The 24,723-nt window shown below is 38.5% G+C and overlaps 1 protein-coding gene across 3 annotated transcripts in view; it reads right to left on the bottom strand.

Annotated features, from left to right (window-relative positions):
• Positions 1–24,723, bottom strand: part of NCALD (neurocalcin delta) — a 586,363-nt gene that overhangs the window by 408,209 nt on the left and 153,431 nt on the right. For 2 of the 3 annotated variants that reach the window (XM_069081044.1, XM_069081042.1), the window contains exon 2: positions 6,695–6,754. The gene's annotated coding sequence lies outside the window, so the exon portion shown is untranslated. Of the gene's footprint in view, positions 1–6,694; positions 6,755–15,140; positions 15,361–24,723 lie in introns of all 3 variants that reach the window. The other variant, XM_069081045.1, reaches the window with a different exon arrangement.

Here is a 24,723-nt window from a genome sequence, read left to right as displayed (position 1 = left end):
GTCATGGACTTAGCTCAGAGTTACAAAAACATGGATTCAGATTTTTGACATTTACTAGATGTGTGACTTCCTAACCATTAGCCTCTTTGGGCTTCAGTCTACTAAAATATAATAATAATACTTGCTAGCATTTAGATAGTGCTTTAAGATTTGCAGAATATTTTTAAAATATTATCTTCTTTTGTCCTCACAATAACTCTGGGAGGGGGTAGATTCTGTTAGTATTATTATTATTCCCATTTTACAGATGAAGAAACTTAGGCCAACAATGGTTAAGTGACTTGCCCAGGATCACACAGTAAGTGTCTGAGTAGGATTTGAACTCAGGACTTCCTGACTCCAGGTTCAGGGCTCTTTTCCTATAAAAAGAGAACAATGACTACCTTACAAGGTTGCTATGAGGACTAAGTGAAAGAAGACAAATAAAGCACTTTGAAAACCTGTGTTATATAAATCTTGGCTCTTATTCCTATCCCACCCAGAGCTCCTTTTCCTCTCCTCACTGCTAACCTAAATTCCATGGATCCCTCCCTGGTTAGCTCACAACCCATTTCTACCCCTGAGCCCATTTCTAGCTCGTTGTTGTTGTTGAGTCGTGTCTGATTCTTCATTAGCCCATTGGGATTTTCTTGACAAAGATACTACAGTGATTTGCCATTTCCTTCTCCAGTCGATTTTACAAAAGAGGAATGGGGGGGGGGGGGAGGTGGCGCAGTGCAGGCTCTGGAGTCAGGAGGACCTGAGTTTGGATCCAGCCTCAGACACTTAACACAAAAACTAGCTGTGTGACCTTGGGCAAGTTACTTAACCCCAATTGCCCTCCAAAAAGCAAAAAAAAAATAAAATAAAACAAAAGAGGAACGGAGACAGTGACTCGCCCAGGGTCACATAGCTAGTAAGTGCCTGAAGCTGGATTTGAACTCAGATCTTGACATTTCCAGACCAGTGCTCTATCACCTGCCACCTAGCTGCTCACTCCAGCTCATCCTATTTTCTAATGTTTCCCAATTCCTATATCTTTTTCAGTCCTTCTCATCCACCTGGATGCTTAGTTACAATCTGTCTTGTATTCTTAAAAAGCATCTCCCTACCTCACAGGGTTATTCTGAGGATCAAAGGAGATAATTGTGAAAAGCTTAGCAATGCCTGGCACATAGTAGGTGCTTAATAATTGCTTGTCTCCTTTCTTCCATCAAGGTAGTAAAGGAAAAACTAAAATTAGAACCCAGGTTCTCTGACTTCAAATCCAGTACACTTTTCACTGCAAATTCAACAAGAATTTTATTAAGTTCTTGACTAGATGATAAAGCACTCTACAAGACAATAGATGTACCAAGACAAAAATGAAATAGCCTCTGCCCTCAAGGAATTTACATTCTATTTTAGCAACAAATGGGTCATTTATATCTATATTAACAGAAATATCTCCCAGCAAGATTGAGGATGATGGAGCATTACCTTTTAAAAGCAACATCATCTTGAAGAACATAGCTAAGGGTTCTTTTCTACTATGATTAATATGTGCCTAACTAGGGTGGGACACCTAGAGATATGCCTCAAGGCATCAAAAATTAGAAGTCACTATTAGTCCCTCAGTAAATAAATAATAATTCATTAAGTGCCTACTAGGTGCTAAGCCACTTTAGGGACACAAATACAAATAAAAACATAGTCCCTGACCTTGAGGAGCTTACAAGCTAATGGGGAAACTACTTGTTACCACTTGTACTTCTACAATATAGTTACAACTGAGTTTGGAACGCAGTTAGCAAGACTGTTGTTGTTAACAAGACTGTTGTCCTACCCAATTCATTGCCACCCCATTTGGGGTTTTCTTGAAAAGATACTAGAGTGGTTTGCCATTTCCTTACCCAGTTCATTTTACAGATGAAGAAACTAAGGCAAACCGAGGGTAAGTGACTCACCCAAGGTCACACAGCTAGTAAATATCTGAGGCCAAATTTGAACTCAGGTCTTCCTGACTCCAGGCCCAGTTCTCTATTCACTGTGCTTCCTGGTTAGTAAGAATACTGAGTTAAAAATAGGAAGTTGGTAAATATCACCCTCTATGTCTTTCCTTAATTCCTAACCATCCCACCATAAATAAGCTCCTCTTGGAACTGGCTTCCTACCCTTCCTGACGTGGGTGGTAGCCACCCTAGCAATGAGCTTGTGTTATCAAGAGGTCTCTGATGCCTCTCATAGGAAGTAGTGTCCCCAGGGATTCTTCTCCACAGCACCTTGTATCTCATGGTTTTTATCTATCCCACAACTAAATTTGTCTTTTAAAAAGTTTATTTTAGGGACGGCAAGGTGGCACAGTGAATAGAGCACCGGCCCTGGAGTCAGAAGGACCTGAGTTCAAATCCAGCCTCAGACACTTGACACACTTACTAGTCATGTGACCTTGGACAAGTCATTTAGTCCCAATTGCCCTCTGCTTCCCCCCTCCAAAAAGGAAAAGAAAATTATTTTAGAAGGTAATTTATTCTACTAAGCCCCAGGTGTCAAAATTGCTAGTTGTTGCTCTGTTCAATGCATACTTTTTGAATTGAATAGATCGACTATTAAATGGCCTTCATTTAACTTGGGTTAATATTTCAGAAAAATGGACTGACCTGGAATGACTTTTAACTTCATTATTAAAGCTCATGTGAATAAAGAAAAAAAATGTTCGTAGAATTATTATGCAGAAGATTAAATGTGCCTAAATCAAATAAAGTAAAGATCCCAGTGGCTAAGCCTACAGGGAACCATGTTCTCTACCAATGGGGGTGGGAAATAACAAATGTTTTTCTCCCTAAAATGTTAACTAATGAAAACAAATTCAAAGCAGCATTTTGGAAAATTTTTCAGTCATATTTTAAATTGCTTTAGGAAATTACCTAAAAATAATTTTTTTTTAAAGTGTGATATTTTAGGTATCACAATGCCTACTTGCTTCATGAGTCACTGTGTCCAAAAAAACTTATCATGTCACAGTGGCCTTCTGGTGATGAATTGCAACATTGAGCAAAACTTGCAATTGAACTAAACTTCAAAATATACAACATACGGTTCTGTTGCTGAATACGAACCTGTTCCTATTCATTTCTACCTGTTCAGTATACAAAGGAACTTCTGATGGGGGGAGGAGGGAGTGGAAATGTTTTGTTACAAGATTGTAGGAAGAAGAATGTATGGCTGAGCTTGTCAATACACAAAGTCCATTAATTTGGGGGACATTCAGTATTAACCTGAGGAAATCGGACCTGAGAAAGGAAGGGACTTGTTCAGGATCACACAAAGGAGGCACCCACACATCCTTTTTCTAGGTTCAGAATTCTATCCACTTATTCACTCTATTCACATGCTGCTTTAGGCTAGAGAGTAACCCTCTGCTCAAAGTCCGTTTGCATATGATTTTCCTCAATGGTGGACATTGATTACTGAATGTTCCTCTCCTGTGTGAGGGGCAGAATTGGTCAGAGCTTGGGAGGAGAGAGAACCTGGTGTTCTGACTTCCAGCCTTGAGACAAAAAGCAGGCATATGAGTCCAGATTCTCTTCAGGGAGACGTCCCAGAAGGGAAAGAAAGGGACTGGGGAGAAGCCAATGTGTAGAGCAGCTGGGACTTCTGCACCTCAATCATGTCATGTCAGTTTCTTCCCAGAGTCTTCCGCTTTTTTTTAGGGGCCTCTCCCTGAAGAGTATCTGGAACTATGTGCTTTCTGTCCCAGTTAGAAGCCAAAAGACCAGGATTATGCTTTCAGCCTCTTACCAATTCTACCCGTGGCAAAAGTGAAGAGCATTAATCAATTGATATCTACCAATGAGAAGTGTCTTATGCAAATGGCCTTTGAGCAGAGGGTTACACAAGTGGTAGAACTGGGCCTTCCTTCCTTTCTTCCCTCCCTCCCTCCTTTCCTCCTTCCTTCCTTCCTTCCTTTTCCCTCTGTCCACATAGGGAATCACCCCCAAGGGAATGTAAATTTTTAATCTCTGAAACTTTTCTTTCTCTTCCCTTAAAGATCAGCCTTAACCCAAATCACTTTGACTCTATAAATCACTCTAGCTCTCACTGATTGACAAATAATAGGTCCCAGGCCAAACCCTATTTGGTCATTGTTTGGGCCCAGACTGGCTCAGAATGAATGTTAAATAGCAATTGTTTCAGTTTTGGCCAGAAACCCTGAGGGTCTTCCCTCCTAGATTTTTTTTTTCTAAGAGGCCATTCTTAGCCTCATTCCTTAATCACTGAATAGGCATTGCCTCAGTCAAACTGAGACCTGTTAAAGACTTTAGCTTGAAGAGGCCAAAGTCCCCCAGAGCCATCTCCAGTAATCCTGATCCATATCTGGCTTTTGCACACAGATGGCTCCAGAGATGAAAGTGAGGCTGGTGTCTTTGCACAGCCCTCCCTCACTTAAATCCAATTCACTTGCATGTCATGACATCACCTTCCTGATGTCATAGTCCTCTTCCAGAAGGAAGGACAAACAGCAACACAAGTGGTGGAAAAGGGAGCAGATACCACATCTTCTAAATATGTTCATTCATTTTATTTCCAAAATGTATCTGACTTAGCAGGAAACTAGTAGAACAAAGTCAAGTCCAGCACTTGGACTCAGTCATGCCAATTAATTCAGAGTCTGAAGGATACCAAGACGTAGGACATTTGCAAGAGGAACTAAAAGTAGAATTCAGTAGGACAACATCAGCATTACACATCCTTGGTTTTGGAGGGGTCATTACAGAGGCAGCTGGTGGAGCAGTGGATAGATTGCTGGGTCTGGAATCAGAAAAGTTGAGTTCAAATCTAGCCTTAGGCACTTACAAGCTGTGTGACCCTGATCAAGGCATCTAACAACCTCTGTTTATCTCAGATTCCACATCTATAAAATGGGGAGAACAATTAGCATTACCTCAGGGGATTGTAGTGAGGATCAGATGAGATAATACTTGTGAAAAAGTGCTTAGCATAGTAGGTATCTTGTAAATGCTTATTCCCTTCCCTCTTTCCCCTTTTCTTCTCCAATAAATGTGAAATCACTATCACTTTAGCTGGTAGAAATTTCTTAGTTTGACAGTTAAAGTCAAGTTGTTCCCAAGATTGTTTCAATCCTCTTGAAACATGCTATATCTGATCAGAAATACACAGCAAAACAGTCCTGAGGTTTCATCTCATACTCATCAAACTGGCAAATATGAAAAAAGACAGAAATATCCTCTGTTGAAGGGACATTAGGAACACAACCTATCAATACCCTGTGGTGGGATTGTGAAATTGTCCAACAGTAATGGAAAACAATTTGAAATTATACAAGGTAATTGACTAACCTGTAACCACCCCTTGATCCAATAATCACACAAAGCATCAAGGATAGAAAAAAATGGTCACATAAACACCAAAATATTCTGAATAGCAATTTTTTTAGTAGCAAAAGAAAAAAGTGGAATTAATGGGATATCATTGAAACTAAAAAAAAAAGGCAAAAATGAGGAGCTTACAGAAACACAGAACCAAATACAGAGAACAAAAAATGACAGAATCAGAACAATACTGGCAATGGCTACTATATTATAAATTTAAAGATAAATAAGAGATTATATTTAATATCCATCTACTCTTGATACCAGAAAACATATTATAAGCATTCCCAGGAATCCTTCATCCTTAAAAAGTCTTCAGTTGACAATGCCATCCTTTCACTATCTCTTCACCATTTCATAGCCAAAATTATTGCCTTTATTTTCTCCTTCCCCACTTCATGACTCCTTGTAATTTATTTTTTTTTTGCATTACTTGTATTATTGTATTTATTTTATTTTCAATTCACGTAACAAAACAAGCATTTCCATAAAATGGTACAATAGAAAAAATGATTATATATGAAACTGAAACTCTACTATGTATAACTTGCTTTTCCCTCCAAATATATGTTACCATGTAAATTTCTTTTCATTTTTTCCTTTTTTTCTTCCCTCCCTTCTTCCTGCCCTAAAGGTGGCTACTTATTAGGCACAAATAGGTATATCATACATATATATACACATACATATATATTCACATATGTATATGTGTATATATGTAAAATTATTCTGTATATTTTCTATTTTATATATATATAGAATATATATTCTATTTTATCAGTTCTTTCTTTCTGATAGCTGATAGTATCTTCCCTCACATGTCTTTTATAATTTTTTAATTTGGGTATTTATAATAGTAACCATGACTTAGTTGCTCAAAGTCATTCTTAAAATAATATTATTGTAATATAGACAATGTTTTCTTGGTTCTGCTCACTTCACTCTTCTTCATTTCATGCAAGTCTTTCCATTACTTTCTAAGATCACTGAGCTCATCATTTCTTATAGCACAGTAGTATTCCATCACAACCATAAACCACAACTTGTTCAGCCATGCCCCAATTGATGGAGATGCCTGCAATTTCCTTCCAACTGTCAGTAGCAACAGCAAGTTTCTGAGTTATGCAATGTTATATGTTTAATGAATGGAGGACAGGCTTGAATTGTTATCTGCCACTAACAATAGGAAAACACCTTGCTGCTCTATGCCTGAATTTCTTCATTTGAAAATTAGGGATAATTAGCCTGCCTCCTCAAGAGGCCCAGATGAATGCAAAAAAAAAAGTGAAGTTCTTTAAGCTCTTAAGAAAAAAAAGGTAAACAGATCCAAGAAATTTACTTACCTATGTAGTGGTAACTGGATCACAGCACACTATAGATTCCACAAGTCAGAATGAACTCCTCTGTAAAAAAAAAAAAAAGCAGCTTTTCAACAATTAATAGAAATAAACAGAATAATTAATGGTAAGAAATATGAATTGGTCTTGGTTTTGCTTATATGATTATAGGATACTTAGAATCAGCTTCTCCACTTCCAAATTCCCAACCCATCTTCTAATTCATATAGAATATTTAAAATAATTCCTACTTCAAGTGGGGCCAGATGCACTCAGCAAAAGTAAGCCAATGATAACAAAGTAGGTGTTAGAATTCCAAATATATACATGGAAAGAATGACATGCCTAGAAATCCCAGGACATGAAACAAGATTAGAAGGATAGAAGGAAGGTAAGTTTTTGAACTGGAACAGGGAGGACAAGTCTAGCTATACTTGTCCACTGGACTCTGCCTGAGTTAGTAGCCTAATCAATGTGCCACAAGTTCTCCTAAGATCATAATAAAATAAAACAGAGTAAAGTTGCAGACTGACCTTACAAAACAATCATAGTGATCAGCTTAGTACAGAAGGAAAAGCAAAAAAGAGGGGTACTGCTTCACATTCTGGTACCAGGAGAAGACACACCAGAACAATCAGAAATGCTAACGCCCCTTGATGGAAATGCTTCTGTGGAGGATGCTTACAGCTAAAGGAGGCATAAAATGGACTGATGATGTAAATTCATTAAGTGCCAACATGACATAACTAAATTGGAAACAAATCTTACCAGTTATCGGTAAGGCTTCCTTTTGGTCAACAGTACTCTCAGCTGTAAGTGACACAAGAACGTATTTCCAACCAAGTGAAGGGCAATCATAAAAAATAACTTTATTCCTCAGACTAGATAAAATTTGAAAAGAAGTAAAATCTAGAAGGTGCTAAAGTATGAAAAGGGAAAATTTGAAAATCCAAATGTAAAAATGCAAACTCCAGAAATTATACCTACTGAGACAGATGACAAAAACAGCATTAATGTTTCAAATAGCTTTGCAAAGGAGATGGGCATACTTAAGACAGGAATTCCAAAATGTCATTCTTGAGTTTGATGGCATGAATCCAACTAGCAGACCAATTATAACAAAACCAAGTAATTTTAAAAAGCTGATATCTGCTGTACCTATCATGAATAAGTATATTCTCCTATAGTCATTAACATAATGTGAAAAACATTTCAAGACCTCTACATAGCCTTATTTGTAACAGTCAAAAACCCAAGTAAAAACCATAGTAAAAACCCAAGGAAGAAAGGAGGCCCTATCAAGAAAAATTTCTAAGGACAGGCATCAAATAAGATCTTTCTAGAAGTAACTTAAGAAAGCTTTAAAGATATGCAGAGAGACATGGAAGATTACATCAATATCTGGCTGTTAATGCATGGGGAAAAACAAATATGCATGCCATATTGCAAAATTAAAGGCAACAGAAATGAAGCCCGAGGAAAGGAATAGAGAAAACAACAGTATATCTAATATTCTAGATTCCCTTAAGTAAAGGAGATGCAAGGAGTCTAAGCAGCACAAAACATAATAAAAACAAAAAAAAAACAATTCAAGATAATAAAAAACTTTACTTTTTTTAGTCTTGAGAAATCAAGAAATCAGAGGTAAAAAACAGCCCCTGAAGAAGAAGGAAATAGAAAACTTGTGGTCATCAATGTAGCCACAAGAAATAAATGCAAGTTGGATCAAATGAAAAACAGAAAGTTTGCTCACTATTCATATGCTATGCAAGAGAAGAGTTACTTTAGCAGAGGTTACTGAAACTCGAGTTATCTGTGTAAACTGGAAAGCAGTGGCACCAGAGAAGATCCATAATCATTGGCCCAAATGCTTCATGGTACTTCATAAATTACTAACAATTACCTCACACAAAAACCTGGTCCCACCTTTCTCAACAGAAGGTATCACATATCTATTAACAAAAAATAAAAATATCAAACAGGCTAATTTTGTATTGTATAATTTATACTAAATGTTCTTAGTTTATATAATTAAAAAAGCACTATTAAAAAACCTTAATATGTTGGCTGAGGAGTAAAAAGGATGTATCAAAAAAAAAAAACACACAGCAACAACCTTGAGGTATCCTAAGCAACTTACTACAAATTTAGTAATTATTGAAGAAGCTATCAACATTTATACCTTGTCAACAAAGCCTTTGACGAAGTTCCACATTCAGTACTTAATATCCATGTGCAAAACTACTCTCTGTTTAAAACATACTACCAACAACATAATATCAAGAACAATTGATATAAAGCTTTTCCAGAGACAGTTTAAACCACTTTTCTTTCTGCCTCCTCTTAAAACCATTCTAATATCTCCCAAATAGAACTAAAGATAGTCAAATCAATACATTTTATTAACCACTTGATGAGCATAGGTTGTACCAAATTATATAACAGCACTGAAAATCACATTAAATAGTTCCTTCTACTTGTTGATTCTCTCCAATGATAGAAAAATGTCATCTGGATTCAATACTTATACAATTTTTAATGTATGCCAAGAAAAGACAGAGACAGTTTCAAGCTTGAATTCAGAGATTACATTGAATAATGAATGAAGGTGATACCTACAAAAACCTTATTCTCCTCTAGGCAAGTCACAGTGTGCATAAAAAAATGAAGGAGTAGGCTGCAGCTGAATGTTAAAAAATTTATTGGCATCCTGAAGTCAAAGCTGAATGGGAAAAAATGTTTAAAGCTATTAACACATGTGCAATATGGGTCTTAGTGTACAGTTTTCAATCTATAAAATAGATCATAACAGATTAGAAATTATCTTAACAAAAACGTGTACAATATTAACAAAATACAAGGTCTTTCACTATAAAGAAACTATAGATTAACACTTCTTCACCAAAAAGGAGGATGAGGTTTGATAAACATTCTTAGAGAACATGCTTTAGCATGGGTCAAAAATCTACAGATCTGCTATTGGGAAAAGCAAATATCACCATTGCCAAGCAACTGTAAAGGATGGATAAAATCAAAAGGTTTTCCATTGGTGAGATTGTGGGCATGAACTCAGTCATCAACATCAACAAATAAATAAATAGGTGAGTAATGTGGATTGGTTGGTGGAAATGAAAGGGTCTGTGATGGCAATTGAGTATCAGATCATTATCACCAGAAGCTATAGGAACGTTATCCTTAAAATGCCCTTAGTGGTGAGTATGGATTATATAAGAAGCTGGGAGAAACTATACAATCTATCACTGTTAGCTGTCAAAATGGGCACCTACTGAATACCTAGGAAGACATTCTCTGGTGGCTATAATTACCAAACGGAAGTTACTAGCTTTCATGAACAGAGAGATGACAAATCCCTGTATTAACAATGCGTTCGGTTGTTTTTCAGTAATATCTGACTCTTTGTGACCCCATTTGGGATTTTTCTTGGCAAAGATATTGCAGTAGTTTACCATTTCCTTCTCTAGATGAGAAACTGAAGCAAACAGGGTTAAATGACTTGCCCAGGGTCACACAGCTACTAAGTATTTGAGGCCAGTTTTTAATTCAGGAAGATGAGTCTTCCTCACTCCAGGCCTGGTACTCTATCCACTGCACCCCAGCTGGCACTGTATCAATAATATAAGACTGACAAATATCCTGAAGAACTCAATAAACTGGACTGAAACCAGGCCATTATCTCAGAACAAACCTTTGACCACACTTTCCCAGATATATCATTGATTCATAAAACTTTTACAAATAATATTTTAATAAATGTCACCATATCAAATACTCATCCACCCATAATCTCCATGTTACATGAAGTGAAAAGCTTCCAAATATTAAGACCCAAAAGATGAGGTGGCAACATAGTGCACAGAGTGCTGTGTCTAGAGTCAGGATGAACTGAGTTTGAATCCTTCCTCAGACATTTCCTAGCTAGTGACCTTAGGCAAGTCACTTAACATTTGTCTCTGTTTCCTCAACTATAAAACAGGGGTAATAATAGCACCTGCCTCCCAAGGTTGTTGAGAGGATCAAATGAAATAAAATGTGTAAAGTGCTTAGCACATAGTAGGTGCTATATAAATACTAGATGAAGAAGAGATAAAAATCATGTGGAAATGGGATAAGGCACACATCATCCCTATAGTTCTGTCTGCTACCAGAATTGTACTAAGGACACCATCAGTGAGCCTACAGGGTCAAGGTAAGACAGCAAACACTGTGCCAAGTGCAAGAATTACAAGTACAAGGAGGAATGGGGGGGGGGGGACAAGGCATACAAGAAAGCTAAACACTGGGGAAGGGGTAAAAGAAGGCACCCAAGTCAGAATGGGGTAAACACAGGTCCTAGAGTCGAGTGGAGCCCAGAAAGGAATGAAGACTTGACTGGTCTGAGTCCTTTCCTTAAAACAGTGATTAGGGGAGTATCCAGCCAGTCAGAGGAAGAGGCTGCAGGGTGGCATGAACTTGGGGTGACATGGAGTAGAGAGTCCAGAGTCAGGACTGGATCCTGGAGATGACTGTCTTACATTCTTTTTGTTTTTTACAACTATAAAATACTGTTACTTTACCCACTCTGTGTATATGTGTGTTGTCTATACATATATGTATGTATATACACACAGAGACGCATATATACATACACACATTCATGAATATATATAAATACATGTACAAACATACATATGTGTGGTGTGTGTGTATGTTTTTAAAGTAGCAGGATGCTGACACCCCAGGACCATTTCTATTTGAACTCTAGTAACAAGCACATTATCACAGTGCTTGGCATTCAATAAAGGTTGATTGATTAACGGATTTTGCAAGTAAACAAGAGAACCTATTACCATCAAAAACTTAGCACCTGCCAAGTCCTTAAAAAGACACAATCAAATGACCAAAATTACGCATTAGAAGTTTGCCATCCTTTATAAACAAACAGATGATAAATCCCTGAACTATAAATAAAACCCCCAAAATATCTTGAGAATTCAAACAGATAAACTGTGCTGTAACTGGAGGATTACCATAGAAAAAAACCGTTACCTATGATTGCCTGGTCATAACAGACTCAAATAATTTAATAACATTTTAATAAGCATCACCATATCTAGAAGGCCTTGAAGTCTTAAGGGTGCATCATTGGGGCAAATGGCAAGGTTCAGGGGTCATTAGAGTGCTTCCTCAGTCAGATGACAGTATTCAGGGATCTGAAGGGCATATGTTAAGGCCCAAGGAACTTTAGGATGTGATGGTGATCCTCTGTCTTACCATAAGGATTGTAATTGGTGGTTCTAGATTTTCCTTGTAAGTAGTCATGTCTACTCCTCAGAGCGGGTCGTCTGGAGGCATCCATTGGGAAGTGGAAATAAAACAGGGATTGTAGGGTCCTTCTCATAGGAGTGGGAATGACTGTCCAACCATGAGAGGGGGAGAAGAAGAAAGGCATTGGCAGGGAGGTGTGGGTCAAGAGAAGGGCCTCAGCTGGAGGCTGTTTCTGCCCAGCCACTGCATAGGGAGTTTAGACACCTCAGTTAAGAAAAGAGGGTGGGGGAGAGAAAAGGACATTCCCACTTGTGGCAATATATAAAAAAGCTAGAAAAGACAAATGTGAATGATCCAAAACAGCATGGAATTAAAGGCTAATTTGTGTGTGTGTGTGGTTCTATTGATATACAGATCTCATTCCTTTGACCAACTCGGATCAGCACTTCTGCAATTTACAGTCTTAGATAATTGTCTGAAAGGAAATGAGATGCACAGCGACTTGTGAGTATTGCAGGTACCCAACATAAGTTGGGTAATTTACAAAAGCCATATAAATGTATGTCAGAAGTGGCATGTAAATCCTCCTCTTCCTCAATCAGCCTGTTTGCGAATCCATGTGAGCTCACATGGTGGTCAGAGGAAGCAATACAAGGATACTTTCAAGGTCTCACAGAAGAACTTTGGAATTGATTGCATGATATGGGAGACATTGGCACGGGACCACCCCAACATGGTGTATCCTCATCAAAGAAGGTGCTGTGCTCTATGAGCAAAGCAGAATTGCAGTAGCTAAAAAATAAAAACAGAAAAAAAACACCACCTACAAGATGCAAAAATTTGGGGATTCCACCCCAAATGTTCATGTGGATTTTTACGCCTGACCTATGGTAGAGCATTCCAAGCTCCTATTGGTCTGATCAGCCACAGTAAGACATACTGCAAGTTGATTTTAACATAGTGATGTCATTTTGGTCCTCTTCAAGAATGAAAGATAACCAACCAACCAATTGGTGAATCCTCTGAATTTAGTTTAATATGTAACCTCACTTAGTTTGCCAATACAGTTTGTTTGATGAGGTTTGTTTCCTTAGGGAATGAGATTATTACTGTTTAACTAAATTGGTTCAACTTTTATGACATTGAAGGAAGTAGGGGGTTATGCAGCTATCTTTTCTTTAACTTTTATGGTCTAAGAGTAACGTAGAAGATCGCAATATGTAAAAGAATTATTTCTCTGTTCCTCTGACACAATTTTGCCCATAAGAAGCCTTGTTAGAGTCTGAATCAGGGTTCAGGTTTTCTCTGAGGCCAGAACCTGTGCTTGAGCATAATAATAAAGTCTAGGTTTTTACCTTTATAATTTCTGTGTTGTGGTAAATATATATTTAGCAGCAGTTACCACATGAATCCAAAGAGAAGATATTTTCCCCATAACATGATCAAAACTATGTTTAAGGATGTCAATTTTAAAGCTGCATGAAAAGTGGACTGCAAATGGGAGATACTGGAGACAGAGAGGCCAATTAGGAGGATCTTGCAGTAGTCTAGGCAAGGGGTAATGAAGGCCTCAAGGAGAATTGGGATCATGTAAGTAGAGAGATGGGAATAGATGCAGACTAATAGTCAGTGAGGAACACACCGGATGGGGATTTATAAACGACACTAGATAATCCCAATTCTTCAGGGTTACCCATAGATCCCTAAGGAGGAAGTAGTCACCCGTTGGGGATCCTACTTACCAATGCTAGTGTGGGTTGGGGAAATAGCCCAGAAGGGGTGCCATAGAAATGAAAGACAGTCCATAACCTTAAGGAGCTTACATTCTAATAGGAGACAACACATAACAGAACATATTAGCCAGAAAAGGATGAAGTCAAAGGGGTGATGAATGGAGTCTGTGAGTAATTAATTGTTGCCTCTATCTTTGCAGAAGTATAGTAGTCATGATTTAACTTCTATTCTCAGAGGAAGACTGGAAATGGGAAGGTAAGGAATAGGACACACATGGCAACAGGATGGCAGGAAGACAGTACAGTCTAGTGGCTAGAACTTGCTAGATGTCACACTCCTCTCAGTGTATCTTCCATATGGCATCATCTGATTTTATCCAAGGATTGGAGAGGGTGAAGAATGGACAGTGAAGAGCTCCTCCAAGATTCTCCATTTAAGGAAGACTCCCAAAGCAGCTTTCTCTTCAGTTCCATACTCAGCTGTATTTGTCTGGAAACTCTCCCACTCTCTGGAATCTCATCCTCCTATAAGATCACATCAACCCTGAAGTTTACCCTTTCTCATACCCCTCTGACCTAGGGCCTTTCCTCCCTCAGATGGGAGAGGGTGGAAAGACAGACAGTAGAGAGCTCTTCTCAGATCCTCCATTTAAGGAGCACTCCCAGGGAAGTCATGGCTTCATTTCCCAGTCAACTGCACCCATTCTTCTTGGACTTCATCTTGACCCCTTCACCAAGAGCCCTCCACGCACATTTGTCTTCCCCCATCCAACAGTGAGCTCCTTGAGGGCAGAGATGTTATTCAGGTCATATCTATACAGTCTAATGGTTTTCCCTACTTAAAAAAAAAAGATGATGCTGTTAGTATTGCACTCAATATGCCAGCAAATTTGGAAAACTCAACAGTGGGCACTGGATTGGAAAAGATCAGTTTATATCCCAATCCTAAAGAAGGGCAATGCCAAGAAATGTTCAAATTGCTGAACAATTACACTCATATCACACACCAGGAGGGTTATGCTTAAGATGCTGCAAGTCAACTTTTGGCAATATGTGAACCAAGAACTACCAGAAGAGCAGGCTGGTTTTTGAAGAGACCGAGGAACTAGAGACCAAATTGTCAACATTCACTGGATTATGGAAAAAGCAAGGGAGATCCGGAAAAAGCAAGAAAGATCCGGAAAAAGCAAGAAAGATCCAGAAAAAGCAAGAAAGATCCAGAAAAAGCAACTACTTCTGCTTTGTTAACTACACCAAAGCCTTTGTGTGGATCACGACAACATGTGGCACATCTTTGAAGAGATGGGTACCAGATCATCTTACTCGTCTCCTGAGGAACTTGTATGTGGACCGAGAAACCACAGTTGGTACCAAACAGGGAACAACTCATTGGTTTAAGATGGGAAAAGGAGTATGGCAAGTCTGTATATTGTTACCTTGTTTATTTAACTTACTTGAAGAGTCCATCATGTGATGGATGAATCAAAAACTGGAATTAAGGTTGCCAGGAGAAACATCAATCATTTCACATGTATAGATGATACCACTCTGATGGCAGAAAGTGAAGAGGAATTAAGAAGTCTTCTGATGAGGTTGAAGGAGGCAAGCGTAAAATTGGCTTGAAGTTTAAATCAAAAGAAAAATTAAGATCTTGGCAACTGGTCCCATCATTTCCTAGTAAACAGAGGGAGAAGAAAGGGAAGTAGTGTCAGATTTTATATTCTTGGGCTCAAAGATCACTGCAGATGGCAACTGCAGCCATGAAATTAAAAGACACTTGCTCCTTGGAAGGAAAGCTTGGCAAATCAGGACACCATGCTAAAAAACAGACATCATTCTGCCAACAAAGGTCTATATACTCAAAGCTATAGTTTTTCCAGTAGCAATGTATGGCTGTGAGAGTTAGATTATAAGGAAAGCTAAGAGCCACAGAATCCAATCAGTGCTTTCCAATTGTGATGCTGGAAAAGACTTTTGAGAGTCCCTTGGACAGCAAGGAGATCAAATCAGTGAATACTTAAATTAATTCAGGCTATTTACCAGAAAGTCAAATACTGGAGATGAAGCTTATATATTTTGGCCACATAATTCCAAAGACCAAGCTTATTGGAAAAGACCCTGATGTTGGGAAAGATTGAAGGCAAAAGGAAAAGAGGACAGTAGAGGATGAGATGGATAGATAGTGTCATGGAAACAATGAACATGAGCTTGGACAGACCCCAAGAGATAGTGGAGGATAGAAGGGGCCTGGATGTGCTATGGTCTATGGGGTCACAAAGAAACAGACAGGACTGAAGGACTGAACAAAAAGACAGAGACTGCCTTTTGCCTTCCTTTGTGTCCTTAGTCTCCCTCAATAAAATTCAGAGTGACAATTATTGACAATTAATCCTAAGTGTTACAGAAGCTTTATAAATCTTGGGGGGTTTTTTGTCTCCTCTCCTCGCCCCTTTCTTTTCTTTCTCTAATCCTCCCCTATGTATGCTCTGGCTCTATTAGTGGTTACCAGTGGTACCCACAAGTACACTCTAACCTCATATCAAAGGTAATGACCCCCAAGTTGGGCTCAGCTGGCTCTTAGTTTCAAGAGTCAAAAACCTTTTCAAAGAGTTATTTTGATAAGGAACTTCAGCCTTGGAAGGCACTAGTGCCATCCAGACTGACTCAGGCTAGAGTCAGTGGGGCTCACTCTATTTTTTCTTAGCATCTCTTTCTTCCTGAATCCAGAAGAGGTGGCACTTTCACAAGCCTTCCACATGTTACACGAACCATTATCGGGACTTCAAACTGTGCAGTGCCTACCATTTGAGATTTCCTACTGTGTTCTGAAAGCCTCTCAAACCAGAGATGGGGGAACCATGCTGAGTTATGGAGAAATTCTATTTTACAAAACAAAAATAAATGTTACAAGAGAAACTTTTTTTTTTCATTCTGGAACAAGCTAGAAAGGATATTTTAGGAAATGCTTAGTTTAACTAAGGAAGTCCCCTCACCTTCCAACAAGAATAAAAATTAGAGAGTGAAAATGAGTCTAATTCAATTCCAGTGGAATTTCCTTTCTAGTACAAAGAGGACTAGATTTGGAGGAAGAAGGCACGGGTTCAAATCACAGCTTTGTTACTTCCTCAGATGTTTCAGTCATGTCAGACTCTTTGTGACCCCATTTGGGTTTTCTTGGCAGAGATATGGGAGTGGTTTTGCCATTTTCTTCTCCAGCTCATTTTACAAATGAAGAACTGAGGCAAACAAGATTAAGAGACTTGCCCAAGGTCACACAGCTAGTAAGTGCCTGAGGTCACATTTGAACTCAGGAAAATGAGTCTTTCTGACTCCAGGCCCTGCACTCTATGCGCTATGGTGCTACCTTGCTGCCCCAGCTTTGTTATTTATGACTTTGTGATCTTGCATAGCCACTTTACATCCCAGGGCCTGAGTTTACTTATCTGAAAAAATGATGGTGTTGAACCAGAAGAACTTAGAAGTTCCCTCATAGCTCCAAACTGATTATCCTATGATTAATTAATTTATTAAGCACATACTAATTGTGCTTAGCTTGGCATAGTGGACAGCCAACTTCAGTCAGAGCCAGTTTTTAATAATACACTTCAAAATTAACAAATTCTACAAATCAGGTCTTGCTTTATTATTTTGTTGATTGTCTAGACTTAAGAACATGATGGATAAAATGTTATTAATGCAAATTAAACTTAAAAGTGTGTCATGGGTACTTTGGGGGGAGCTGGTTGTTAAACATTTACAGTATACCCCGCATTCAAGTCCACTTCAGACATATATTTACTATGTGACTCTAGGTAAATCACTTAACCACTCTGCATCGCAGGATGCTTTGACTACAACTTCCAAAATAGGTGCCAGTCAACATTGGTAAAGGGAGTTCTTTATCCCAGTGAAATCACAGATCCAGTTAAAAAAAAATTACAAGTCTGTGCTAAGCACACACATATACAGACAGATGTAGCACTGAATTTGACGTAGCAGGACATGAGTTGGAATCCTGGCTCTGCCACATATCACCTATGTGACCTTTGACAAGTCACTTAGCTTCAGTTTCCTCACATGTAAAATGAGGACATTGGACTAGATGATTTTTGAAGTAATTTCCAGCTCTAATACAGCAATATGAGAGTGCTTGTAAAGTGCTTGCATTCTAATAGGAAAGAATAAAGAAAATACACAAATTACTATAACTATATACCTCTGATATTAATTGGGTGATCTTGAGTAAGTCAATTAACTGTGACTCAGTATCCTGATCTGTAAAATGAGGGTGTTGGGCTAGGTGACCTCTTGGGTTCCTTCCAGTTCTACATCTATGAACCTAAGAATTAATGATGGCAAACTGATGCAAACTATTTGAGAAAGAACATGGCTTTCAGCTGGGCATGGGGGGAGGAGATGAGTCGGGAAAAGAGTCAGAGAGGCTTCCTTGGCTCATAATGGTCAAGCTGAGGACAGGGCGGCTCCATTTAATAGCCTAGTGGAATGTCAGGCATGGGGGAACATAAATAAGACAGCCAACACTGCTAGTTTGTGTGTTTGATAGATAAGGGAAAATAAATTTTCTAAGGCTTTCATCTTTTCTAGTGTTTTAAAAATGTTATGACTGCATTTCCCCTATCAGAAGGTATTTTAAGGGTATAAAGGGGTATTTCCACCCTTCTCCATATATTTTGATTCAGTCCATGAAGCATCTTAAGACTGTCCACTCCCTTAAAAGGCAGGCTCCCTCTCCAGAGGATTTTTCTTTAACACTGAACAGTCTTACTCCTGAAATAGCAATTTTTAGTCAACAACTGCCTTCAATTACAGATGCAGAGACAGATTATTAGATCTGTCAAGTACTGGTCCTAATCAAGGCTGAATTTTTCCCATAGTTCTTAGGAAGAAAAATACCAGATGTTGTACTTGTATACTTAAAGCAAAACTGGAGGGAAAAAGTTAAGAAAACAAATACTAACTCTCATTGCAATATTTATCTGTTTAAAAATGAAACATCCTAGAATTGACACATTTTCAGTACTCTGACCAAGCCAAAATGTCTTCCAAATGCTAATAAAGAGATGCAATCCAGTGTAAAGCAATTTGGAATCTCAACACCATGAGATCTTAAGAGTTGGAAGGGCCCCTCATAATCCATCCCCCACCCAAAAGAAGAATCCCATTTACAAAATCCCAGCCAACTGTTATCCAACCTCCTCTGGAAGACCTCCAGTGACTAGGCATTCACTTCTTCCAAGATCAGCCTATTTCAGTTATCAGACAGCTCTGTTTGTTTTCAAGAACTATTTCGTCTATCATCTGCAGACTCCCAATTCTCTCGCTAGATATCATCTGTCCTGGTGCAAAATAATATTCACTGAGAATTCCTGCTACCACCCTTTGCAGCAATCGTGTTGCATGACCTTAATGAAGCTTACAGAGGTGAAGTATTTAAGCCTGGAGAAGGCATGAGCCTCAGGTTCAGCGAGTTTGCATTCTGAAGGGGGAAAAGGCAGGCAAACCAAAACCATGTAACAAAAAGACACATTCACTGAAGTTTGTGGGTAAATATGCACAGATAAGCCCTAATTTTTATACATGATTTCAACTTTTGAGACTGTCTTACACAGAATATAAAGGTAAATTATAAAACACTCAATAAAATTATAAATTAGATATAAATTAAGGACATGGCGACATGAATTCTATAACAAAGGGGCTATCTGCCAATTGGCAAATCTTTTGGGTCATAGCAACTCACGCTATTTAGTATTGAATAGAGTACTATGAGACAGGTATCACAGTGGATAGAGCACTAGACCTGAAGTCAGGAAGATCTGAGTTTAAATTTGATGTCAGATGCTTACTAGCTGTGTGACCCTGGGGAACTCACTTCAACTACGTCTCAGTTTCCTCATATGTAAAATAGGGATGATAACAGTACCTATCTTGCAGGATTCTTGTGAGGATCAAATGGCACAGTTCCTGACATATAGTAGGTACTAAATAGATGCTTGTTTCCTTCCTCTTTTCCTTCTTTCCTTCCTTCCTCCCCCTCCTTCTTTCTCTTTTCCTTCCTTCCTTCCTTCCTTCCTTCCTTCCTTCCTTCCTTCCTTCCTTCCTTCCTTCCTTCCTTCCTTCCTTCCTTCCTTCCTTCCTATAGAGATGCTGTGAATTGCATCAGTGGAAGGATTAACCACACTAAAGAAATGCATGATCCCAGGATAAACACATATCGATTTAGAGCTGGAAGGGACATTAGAGATCACCAAGTCTAACCCCCTTTATTTCTCAGAAGAAGAAACAGAGGCTCAGAGAAGCTAAGGGACTTGCCCAGGAACCGAGAATGTGCTGATGTATGTGGAACTACTGGATCTTCCAGGGGAAAAAAATTATGTAACACATTTTTATATTTAATCTGCATTATTAATATTTTCCCATCACTTTCTTAAGTTCAGACAATCAATAAAATAAAGCAAGATCTTTTTTCGTAGCATTTACTGATTTCCAAAGTATAAAAGGGACGGCTAGGTGGTGTAGTAGATAGAGTTCCAGGCCTAAAGACTAATCCCCCTAAGTTCAAATCTGGCCTGACACTTACTAACTGTGTGACCCTGGGCAAGTCACTAAACCCTGTTTGCCTCAGTTTTCTCATCTGTAAAATGAGCTGGAGAAGAAAATGGCAAAGCGCTCCAGTATCTTTGCCAAGAAAACCCCAAATGGAGTCACAGAGTCAGACGTGACTGAAATGACTGAACAGCCAAAGGTATAAAGGCTTACACTGAATATTTAACAATCTCAGGCTAGCTCCAGCACATTTCTGTCAGGTTCACACAGCTAGTAAGCAGATGAGCTGAGTTTGAACTCTTGTCTTCCTTACTCCAAATCCAAAGTTGTATCCCCCTTATTGAACTGGTTGTACCATGTGATCCTCAAAAATAAATTCAATAACATTATTATTTCCCAAACCTTCAATATATTGATACACCCAAGATCTTATTTTTTTTTCTTTCTGGAGGGGGAAAGGCAGGGCAATTAGGGTTAAGTGACTTGCCCAGTAAGTGTTAAGTGTCTGAGGCCAGATTTGAACTCAGGTCCTCCTTACTCCAGGGCTGGTGCTCTATTCACTGCACCACCTAGCCACGCCCCCCCCCCAGATCTTATTAATGTGGGCAATCCCTCCATGAGTATACAAAACTCTTGTTGAGCCCCATCCAGCCCTTCTGAGTCTTGTTCAGAGCTTCTCATATATCCTCCATAAATATCCACTCAATGTTTTGAAGACATCTAGATGATAGATTCATAAATCTTGAGCTAGAAGTGACCTCAGAGGCCAACTCTCTTCTTTTACAGCTGAGGAAACTATGGAGAGTCTAAAGAGTCACACATGTACTAAACACCGGAAGAAGAATTTGAAACCAGAACCTCTGATTCCAGCACAAATGTTCTTTCCAGTGTCTTATGCTGCTACCACCACTTTTTTTTGATCATTCTAACATTTCATCAATTTCAATGTAATACTCAAGTATCTATTTGCATCTTGATCAATTAATTAGCAAGCATTTATTAAGCACTCCAAAGTGCTGGAGATATAAAGAAAGGCTGACCTACCTGGTCTGAATCTCTGCTCTTATAAGAGTTAATCACTCTCTTTTCAATTTATTGGATTCGGATCTCCAAAGAAACCCCGATACTGATCCAGCCTACCTTTGGGTTTATGCTTGTTTAGATTCTGATTCAGACCCTTTCTCTATTCACCCAGGAAAACCGCATGTCATAATCAACAGTGTGTGACAGTTTGCTCCTGGACAGAATCCAAAATTACCCTGGCTAGAGGGGTCATGGAGAATTATCATAGATAAGCCTAGGAGAATAGGTAGGTTTTAGGTTGTAGAGGGCCTTGAATGCCAAACTAAGGGGTTAAACTCACATAAAACAGATAACCCTCTCAAAAAAGAATGCCCATTGCATATGACAAAAACCAATAATTCCACACTACAATTGTGAAAAATTCAAACTCAAAAGGCGTATAGAGAGAGATAATGAGAGGTCTCCACAGCTGGATTTCATCAAATGAACAAAGAACAGAGGAAGATGTGGGTGAAGAGTGGTCCATATGAAAAAGACCCAGGGGGTTGATAGTGGACAACCTCAATATGAGACCTTGGTGTGATTGATGTAGCAGCCAAAATAAGTCTTCCATTAACCAAATACATTGTCCAGAACAAGGAAAGTAAGAGTGCCCTTGTACTCTGCTCTGATCAGACATTTGGAGTTTTGTGTTCAAATTAGAATCAAACACTTCAGGAAGGACATTAACTACTGAGATCCAGAAGAGGGAATTAAAGGGACAGCCCTTTATCCTACCTTACAGAAGGATGGCAGAGACTCAAAGCAATGTCAGATAAGGGTCAACTGAAGAAACTGGGGCATTTTCCCCACTAGAAAAGAGGAATCTCAGGCAACATGATCTCTGCCTTTACATATTTGAAAAGTTATCATATGAAAGATGACTTAGACTTAGCTCCAGAGTGTAGAATGGGGTCCAGTGAATGGAAGTTTGAAGTCTATGCAAGGAACAATTTCCTAATAATCAGGCCTGCCCAAGAGTGGGATCATGAGTTCCAAATCAGTATGAGTCTTCAAGGTGAGGCCAGATGACCACACAATAGAGATGTTTTAGTGGGGATTCCTGTTTAGATGGGCAGCTAGGTGGCACAGTGGATAGAGCACTGGGCTTGGAATCAGGAAGACTCATCTTGTGTGTGTTGGGTTAAATGCAGTTCTCAAAACAGCTATTCCAGCAGATATCATCAAAGGGGTCATGGACATCTGAGTCTGCTTTCACCAAAACAGAAATTTTAAAGTTAAAATGTCCAGGGCAAAATCCAGAATATCAAAAGGGGATTGAGATCTAAGGAGTCTCATTATGTGGATTTTAAAATCCTCTTTGAAGACAGTGCATTTTCATAAAAGTCTTAATCCCACACAAAAAAAGCCCTGGATATGAACCAGTCACACACTTAATTAAGATTAATCACATTTTGTTTTCCTCCAGACATAAATTTTCAGGTACTTAATCCATTAGGTAGAGTACTTCTAAGGAAAAAACAACACTAAGTGTGAGGTCACTTCAATTGAAAATGGTCATTAAGTATATTTTAAATCCCATCTAAGATGCAGACAGAGTAAGTCATTGCAGGGAAAACTATTAATAACAAATCTTTCTGGAAAAGGTGGGCTTCTCTGGCAAAGTAAATTGATTTTCAGTGGAGAACAATCCAAAAGAAAGCCGGAGATCCAGACTTTAAAGACAAAGTCAAAAACATTTATAAAAAGAAAGGACACATTTCCATTCCTATTTGGTAGGCATACCTAACATCAAAGATGATGTTAAGACACTTAAAATACATAAAAAATATGATTTAAACAAACTGAAAAAACAGAAGTTGTACTATACAAATCTTATGGTCCATCCATTAGCATGTAAACTCCTTATGAACAGGCACTGTTTCATTCTTTGTACCTGTATATACCCAGGGCCTAGAACAATGCCTGGCATATAGTAGGTGCTTAATAAATTCTTGCTCAGCACTTCTAGAAACAACTTTTATATATTTTTTAAAGCCTCCATATCTTAACTCTCCCTCTTATCCTGCATATTATTTCTTCACCTCTTACAAAATGGATAGAATTGGGAATCTCTGTGCTCCGCAGATATTTTCTTTCTTTTTTTTTTTTAAATGTATTTATTTACTTTAAGTTTACAACATTCAGATCGACAATCCCTTAAGTTCCAAATTTTGTCCCTCTCTCTCTCCTTCCCCCTTCCCCCTGCCCATGGCATCATACAATCTGATATAGGTTGTACAAATAACTTCACATTAAACATTAGTCTAGTTGTAAAGAATTAAAACCAATGGAATGAAAGAGAAAGAAGCAATGAAACAACAAAACAAAACTCACTGCAGCTTTTTTATCTGAATCATTCATTCCACAAACATCCATTGAGTGCCTACCATATGTACCATAATACTATTCACTGTGGGGGAGAAGGGTATAACACAAAAGAGAAGAAAATGTGGTCCCTGTCCACAGATAGTTTATACTCCATTTGAGGAGAAAACTATTTGGTATGAGATAAAAAACAATACAAGGGAGCATAATTTGAATACTGAATGAATGAACAAATTATTGATTCCTAAAGTGCCTAATAAATGCTGCAGACAAGAAGAGATGTAAGCGTCCAAAGGTAGGAGAGATTAATTAACAAAGAAAGATGTTGTTAGCAATTTCTGCTCAGCAGCATGAAATTCTTATTTCTACCACTTCTGGGGGAGGTAGAGGGGAAAATGAGGACTAATTATGTTTAATGGGAGCCTCATATTGATGTCAGTAAATGTTCAACAAATGCCTCAAATCTATAGCCAGGTAGGAGGGAAAAACTTACCTAAGGATTCCTTCAAGCTTTTTAAAAAATTTATTTTATTTCCAGTTCACAGAACAAAACAAGCATTTGCATAACACAATACAATAAAAAGATGATTGCAAATGAAACTGCAAATATACCACGTGTGACTTGCTATTGCCTCTAAATATACAAAGTTATCATGTAAATTTCTTTTTTTTCTTTCCTCCTCCTCCTCTCCTGCCCTAGAGATGGCTACCATTAGACACACACACACACACACACACACACACACACACACACATATATGTAAAATTATTCTATACATACTTCTGCAATTTCCCAGTTCGTCACCACAAAGAGAATTGCTATAAACATCCCATTCACATTCAAAGTTATAATTACTATTTGTGAATTTCTCTCCATCTTATTTTTACTCACTCTTTTCTTTCTCAGCCTCTCTTTTTACTCTATCCTTGTTATCTTCTCTTCACCTACTGCACCTACTGCTCCAAAAGTCCTTCCCCATTCCTTCCTCTCTACCTGCAATCTCAGTCCACACACTCCTCTAAAAGTCCCCCTCCATCCTCTCCCCCTAACCTCCCAAATCCCAATCCACACACCCCTCT

Source organism: Petaurus breviceps, unplaced genomic scaffold, assembly GCF_028583685.1.
Source record: "Petaurus breviceps papuanus isolate PSGF00001 unplaced genomic scaffold, PetGlider_PUasm1.0 98, whole genome shotgun sequence".
In the NCBI taxonomy this organism is placed as follows: Eukaryota; Metazoa; Chordata; class Mammalia; order Diprotodontia; family Petauridae; genus Petaurus; species Petaurus breviceps.
This window is presented reverse-complemented; position numbering and strand designations above follow the sequence as displayed.